Raw genomic sequence first — 6,867 nt, 5'->3', positions numbered from 1 at the left:
GAGTTATTTCATTCCAAAGTCAGGCTGTCAGACTGTCAGTGAACAAGACTTAGAAAAATTTTGTTAATTGTTGAAATATTGATTCTTCTAATTTTTGTGGGACCAATTCAAGCATGTTAGAAGCTAAATTAGTCAATGACCCAAAAATAAAAGTTGTTCCTTATGTCAAATACTACAACTTTGCTTTAGTGATCTCCTCCATGCAAGGTCTCTAACACCTAGTTCAAACTTGGTCAAACAAGCGACATTTAAAAGATGGTACATACTTAAACTATGACATAATGACCTAATTAGCCCTAGCCATAAATACCAAAGTTGTTCATGATGATATTCTAAACATGTTTAAGCTATTTACAAGGTCACACAATCATCTACATGTTTACACTCATGATCATATGCACATACACATGGGAACATGAAATAATAAGAATGTTGCATATGTTTCAATCAAATGTTTCAAGTGTCAAAGCTTATATATGAATGCTTTATGATCATGCTCATGCTATGCAAGTCAAGTTATGCAAGGCTAACACCTAAGGTGTTACACCTAACAAGAGCTGCGGTAGCTAATTATAGAGTCTTGGGTGTCACCCCTGGATGCGGCCCATAATGGGCTCTAAGACCATATATGGCCCAACGGACCAAAAGACGGTGTCGCAGCACCCTAGCATATTTTGGATACTAACTTATTTTGACCATTCCCATTGACTCTAGATGAATTTTGATGTCACACCAAAGCCATTGGTTATTTTATCAAATTATCTTTCTAAGCATATGTGGATCATCGAAAATGGAGTCCGTATGTGCCCTAGGCGTTGATTTTACCTAGGATTGCTCCTAGATTCTGAGGTGTACTCGAAATTGATTTGGGCCTCCACCTTGGTAACTCAAACCAGATAAGCTTCGGTCCTCCTTCTTGGTTAGGACACCCTTGATGATCTCCTCGGCCTCTATCTCCATGCATGGTCATATGCATGGAGGTCATGTCCTCATCAGGTATGGTGGTTAGTCCTATTCTTCTATGTGGGTACAGGTGTACACCACTACAGAGTTTGAAAGTCTAAAGTCCTTCAGGATGGAACCATTCGGTTGTTCTTACTTTCTATACCCATGGTAGAGTAAAGATGGAACATGATGATGTTGTGGCTTATATGTGCTAATCACTTTTGTGATACCATACCTAGTTAATGTTAATGTCTTAAAACAAATCATGAGCATGTCATCCAAGAAATGCCATGTACTATTCGCAAATGTACAAATACCTAATAATACCCTTTGCATCCACTAAATATCTATGTGTTGGAATTAAGTCCTACGAGTATGTAATGTATTCACGGTGTTGCCATTAAGTTGTTTTGTAGGTGTTGTTGCCCTAGTGGATGTGAGGTAGCGCTCTATTCACCACTGCATAGTAGACCTTGGATTAGGCGAATCCAAGATGAGCTATGAGTTAACTCCGATAAGAATTCGAGCGAGATATCGAAGAATTAAGCCTAGAGCGAGAAACTAAAACTATACAAATTCTATGAATCATGTATTTTCCTATAAGCATAATAATAGCCTTAATAGTTAGGCAAGATGTTGGATGTTATGTGTGTCGGTTTGCTACATGGGGTGTTCCATGTCAGTCGACCGTTACAAAGATCCTAAAGCATCATGGGTGGAACAGCGCGCGATAGCCGAATGGGTATCGAAACGGTGGTTGACTTATACGAGCAATCCATTTGTCAAACATCATATAACTTCAATGTTGTGCCCTAAATAGTTTTAAAACTGGATAACTTCTATGTGTTGATACTTCTTAACAACTATTGGAGGAATTCCGCAAGCACATAGAACTATCATGTAGCACTTCGCTCGATGAGTACCGAGTGTCGAATTTATATTTTTCCCACAGGAACGCGGAAGGCTAGAATTTATATTTACTGTTAGAATTGCTAAGGGAAGCTTAAGTGTATCCTAGGTAGTTAGACGATAGTGGAAGTTGAATGTGAACTACCTAAACTAAGCTACTAAATACAAGCTACTCTAGAGATAGCTAGGTGGGAGAGCGAGCGATTTATCATTCTAGTAACTAAGGGTAAACAAATAACTAGAAGAAATGCAATAGTACTTTGGGGCACAGCCCGTCTATCAACTAGGAGAGTTAAATAGACAAGGTCTGACACAAGCCCTACGATTTAATATCTAGATCTAACATGGTGGAATACAGAGTATGGACAAGGCTATCACCACTTGCTACCTACCAGAATCTATCTAGAGGCCTAGCTGTATCCATAGGTAATCTATAGCCTAAGCACCACGCTTAATCTATAAACTTACTACTTCGATTAGAGCTCGGATGAAATGAGATCAAAGCACCCTAACTAGACTATGGAACCAGTTCTAACGAAAGACTACTAATAATAAGATAACATATGCTAATAATGCCAAGCAATAAGCACTTAAGTTCACTAATGATGAACAATAATGAACAAGTCCTTAAGTAAAGCAAAGCAATAATAGTAGAATAAAGTACTTAAAATAAATACTAAATAAAGTAAATGCTAAATGAAAGAATTACAAAGGAGCTATACCAGACCCAAAAGATTCTTCCAGACTCTGAGAGAAGCTTCGCTCTTACTCTACTCCACTACTAGACTACTTCTACTAAAGCTAAGCTAAGCTAGAGAGCTTGGAGAGCTTGGAAATGAATGGGGCACTTCTCCACCGAGCTCCACACCCTCTATTTATAGTGTAGAGAGGCATGAGGGGTATTTATAGGCAGCAGGAGATCCGTTGTGTGCCATGGGACGCTGGGCGGCCCTAGGGGGCACCGGTCGGCCCTCTATTCTACCGCCTCTTGATCCAACAATGATGGTTGGCTCCCAATAGCAGTTACCAAGACAACACGTGCAGATATTTGGATAGTAAGGTGGTGCCAAGGTTGGTTAGAGGCTCCCAAGTGTATGACAATGGGCCCATGGATCCACTGTCATCAAATCTTGTCCATTGATCAAACCAACTTGAATGGACACTTGTCATTGGCTCTAGAGCAGCTCCCATGGATTGGTGACATGGCCAGGCCACATGGGGGCCGAGCGGTGCCCTTGTTGGGCTGGGCAGCGCTGCCAAGTGGGCCTAAGGCCCCCTGTCACGTCTACTTGCTCCTTGTGTCCATGTTTGTCACCAATTTGGCCTATTTTTGCTATATTTCCTCCATACAAATAATTCTACAAGCACAAGTGGAACTAGGTGAATTATAAACAAAAATTATCACATGTCATGATGATGTACCTCACTTTGTCATGCTTTTGGGTGGAATGTTGATGGTCAAAATGGGTGTTAGTGATCGTCAACAAGGTCCCCCAAGCTACCCCTTTGCTATCCTCAACAAAGATGCAAGTTTAGCATGGAATAGGTGTTGGATCAGGAGTTGCTACTATGTAACGCCCTACAAAGACTTGTATACAAACAAATACTATCTCTTGAGTTGAACATGTTAGTACTTAGAAATCCATCATCAGTCTTAGGAATGTGGGACTTATATCTTTCACCTTGACACAAGCAATTGCAAGAATGTGTAGCTAGATAGATACTTTTTGTCTACTTTAGTTTAGCTCAAACTTCTTGGAGGTTTTCAATAAATTTTGAAAAAAAACTTGCCTAAGTTCCTCAGATGGTACACTCAAGTCACTCAATGGTGTTCGAAACCTCACCAAGGCCAAAAGTCTTAGCCTTAATTTCTATCCTAAATCTTATGTGGAGCTCAAGGTAGGGGATAAAAGCATAGCTTACTTGAGTTGAATATATTGCTAAGTCAAACACTTGGATCACAAGGAGCAACAAATCATACCAATTGATCAAGATGTGGATGCGAGTGGTTATTTTTGGTGGAAGTGGTACTCTAAGAACTTTCCCTTCTCTAGCTTCTTTTTGAGAGGGCATGGCTACTTTTCTTTTTTCTCACTCTCTCTTTTTTTGAACACGAGAGCTTTTTACTCTTTTATTCTCTCACTTTTTTCTGTAGCCCATGCCTCTCTTTTTGATGAAAGATAGCTAGAGAGGTAACTTTGATTCTCATAGAGCAATAATGAATGGAAAACATATGTGGTTGCGTATTCCTAATGTAGGAATAACATAAATATATGGGTGTACGTGATCTTGATAAAAAAGCATGACAAGTTTCTCTACTCATATCAACAAGGCTTGAAAAAGCTCAAAACAAACAAGCAACTTTTATGGTGGCTTTAGCAAGTATGAATGGATATGTATTTGGCTCTAGTAGGAATTTATCACCATTGAGGAACTTCTAGCAAGAGAGTTTTAGCATTTTTGCAAAACAAAACTCCAAGTTGTCTTTACCAATCCTCGGGTAGGTTCAAAGATTTACTCTAATCATGGCTACAACATATCTTACAAGAACTTAGACTTGGTTCTAGCTTTTCCAACCAACAGAAGCATTCAACCTAAGATGAACTCTAAGTTATCATGTTCAAAACATAAGAAGTATAAGGTTGTATGACAAGATTTTGCAAAGTATCATAGGGAACTAATTATCATCTCCAAATAATTTTATCATCATTTTATTAGAGCAAAGTTTCTTTTAGGATAATTTTAAAGGCACTCCTCTCTATATTATATGATCATGGATATTGATATGTAAAACAAACATGAACGTAAAGGGGGGTTTAAGATTTTCATACCTGAGCGGGGAGAGATGTCTCCCCCAAGCTTGCCTTTTGCATAGGTTGGAATGTCTTCTGGTGGCTTCTTTGATTCTTTCTTTATTAACTAACTACTACTACTAGAATGCATAAATGACTAAATGACCAAACCTATTACTATTGCATAACTTATTCAGTATGACTACTACTGAATATTATTTATTCATTTTTATTATTATTTTATATGTTGTTGTTTTTTTAAATGCAAATCCTATCCTAACATGCATAGCTACTATAGAACTTTATTTATTAACATAGAGTAGTTTAATGCAACTAACTAATCATGCAATGCAAATTTATTGGAAATTTAAATATGAGATTCAACTAATGAAATGTGGTAAATAATGCAAGGGATAGAGAACTTACCTTTTTTACGGGCTCAAGGTAATTCTTCCTTGAGTGGAGGCATTTCCTCTTGTTCCACCTTGGAGGCCTTGTTAGGATCAGGGATGACAAATTTGATGACGGATCTATCTTTTTATGCTATCTCTTTCTATTCTTCTTCTTGACAGACATCTTCGGTTCTTTAATCGGCTTTGGTTTCTTCATCTTGATTCTCTTCGCATGCTTCTTCTTTTCCTATTTCTCATCAAAGAGGGGTTGTCCAGAGGCAAAAGCAAATACTTCTTTCTTTCGAGCAAAGTGGAATTAGATTTGTCGAGAAGCCACATATATGCAAGCATTTGCAGTATTAAGGAAAGAATGACCAAGGATTAAAGGTGTATGCTCGGTGTTACCCATGTCTAGGATCATAAAATCTATTGGAACATAAGCACTCCTAACTTTAACTAATAAATCAATGGGTACTCCCTCAGTGTAACGGGTGGATTGATCGGCTAATTGTAAGTAAATTGAGGTTGAAGCTAAGGGACTGTAAAACAATCTATCATAAGTTTCCTTAGATATAATGTTAACACTAGACCCTAGATCACAAATGGAATTATGAAAAGTGTGGGGTCCTATGGAGCAAGTAATGATGGGGTTCCCAAGATCACCTTTCTTAATAGGAAATCCCCAACCATTTTTAGAAAAGTCATACCTTGCCATGACAAGGTTGACTGTCTCCATGGTTCCTTCAGGTTTGCTAAGAATTCTATCTTTTTCATAGGATGGGATAGAAGCAGCAACTTGAGCTAATTGGGTTTCTATCAACTTATTGAAACTAAGTTGATTCTTTAAAGCAGAACAAAACTCATCCAATTTAGCATTTATATTTTCCAACATCTTGTCATGAGCATGCAACTTTTTATTTATGCTATCAGTCATTCTACCATTGCTATAAACAAGACCTTTCAGGAAAGCATAACTATTATTACCTTGATTATTCAAATGAGAAGAGTAATAATTTTTAACTCCATGATTGTTGGAGCACTGATTTCATCCTTGATGTTCTTGTGAATGAAATCCTGTTGTCGGTGTTTATGAAGTTGAGGTCCTCCTAGGTCTCAGGATAGGAATTTCCCGAATGTTCCAACATCTCCACAGACTTCGCAAGTCATGTGGGAATCCATGGCTTTGAGTATCTCTTGGGCACTCACCTTCTCATAATTTTCTATTCACTTCACGAGTAGATCCATCTTAGCTGCAAGCATGTCAATTTCTTTAACTGAATGCATACCTCATTTACGAGGTTGGAGTTGATCATCGCTCCATCCTTTGTTGGAAACCATCTTCTCGATTAGTGTGTTTGCCTATGCTGAATACTTAGCGAAAAGAATTCTCCACCATCAGCAGCATCTAAATGGCTCCTATCTAATGACACTAATCCATGGTAGAAGTTCAGAATCAAAAGTCAGTCTTCCATGCCATGGTGTGGGCATGCAGAGACATACTCTTGCATTCGTTCCCAAGCTTCGGGAATTGATTCATCTGCTAGCTGTTGAAAACTAGAGATCTTATTGAGAAGAGCATTAGTTTTCTCCATTGGGAAAAACTAGACTAGGAAAGCGTTGGAACACTTGTCCCATGTATCTATAGTGTTGCAGGTTAGAGTAAAACCATCGCTTAGCCTTTCCTAACAAAGAGAAGCGAAAAAGGCTAAGACGTATAGCCTCTTGGTTCACTCCCTTAGTGGTAAATGTGCTACAAATCTCCAAAAAGTGTTGGAGGTGAGCATTTGTATCCTTGTGGGCTTTCCCACAAAATGGACTAGCTTGAACAA

The 6,867-nt window shown here is 38.4% G+C and overlaps 1 non-coding gene across 1 annotated transcript; it reads left to right on the top strand.

The window, feature by feature from the left end:
* The first annotated feature begins 6,508 nt into the window (after positions 1-6,508).
* Positions 6,509-6,617, top strand: LOC136506204 (small nucleolar RNA R71). The gene has a single exon (XR_010771429.1). It is a non-coding gene; the product is annotated as a small nucleolar RNA R71 (small nucleolar RNA).
* Positions 6,618-6,867: the final 250 nt, after the last annotated feature.

Source organism: Miscanthus floridulus, chromosome 14 (genome assembly GCF_019320115.1).
Source record: "Miscanthus floridulus cultivar M001 chromosome 14, ASM1932011v1, whole genome shotgun sequence".
Lineage (NCBI taxonomy): Eukaryota > Viridiplantae > Streptophyta > Magnoliopsida > Poales > Poaceae > Miscanthus > Miscanthus floridulus.
The sequence above is the reverse complement of the archived record's forward strand: the minus strand, read 5'-3'. Positions and strand labels throughout refer to the sequence as shown.